This window comes from Triticum dicoccoides, chromosome 7A (assembly GCF_002162155.2).
Source record: "Triticum dicoccoides isolate Atlit2015 ecotype Zavitan chromosome 7A, WEW_v2.0, whole genome shotgun sequence".
In the NCBI taxonomy this organism is placed as follows: domain Eukaryota; kingdom Viridiplantae; phylum Streptophyta; class Magnoliopsida; order Poales; family Poaceae; genus Triticum; species Triticum dicoccoides.
Window position 1 is genome coordinate 257,958,245 of NC_041392.1, and position 330 is coordinate 257,958,574.

Here is a 330-nt window from a genome sequence, read left to right on the forward strand (position 1 = left end):
AATCGTCTGATTCTGATAAACGAGCGAAAAGTTATACTAAAACGAAAATCGGATCAGGAATCGCGATCAGAAAAATCGCGGATTTAATCCGAGAAAAAGAAAAATGACGAACGTTCGTCGGAACGAACGAACAGACGAACGCTCGCTACTTAAATAAACCGGGAAAACCGATCTATTTAAAAAAAACCGAATCTAAAAAAACCAACGAAAACCGATTAGTTTAAAAAAAAACCAACGACACTGATTTCGAGGCGCGGCGAACCTCGGGCGGCGGGATCGAAGGCGGTGGCGTCCGGCGGGGCGGCAGGCGGCGGCGCGGTGGCGGGCGAC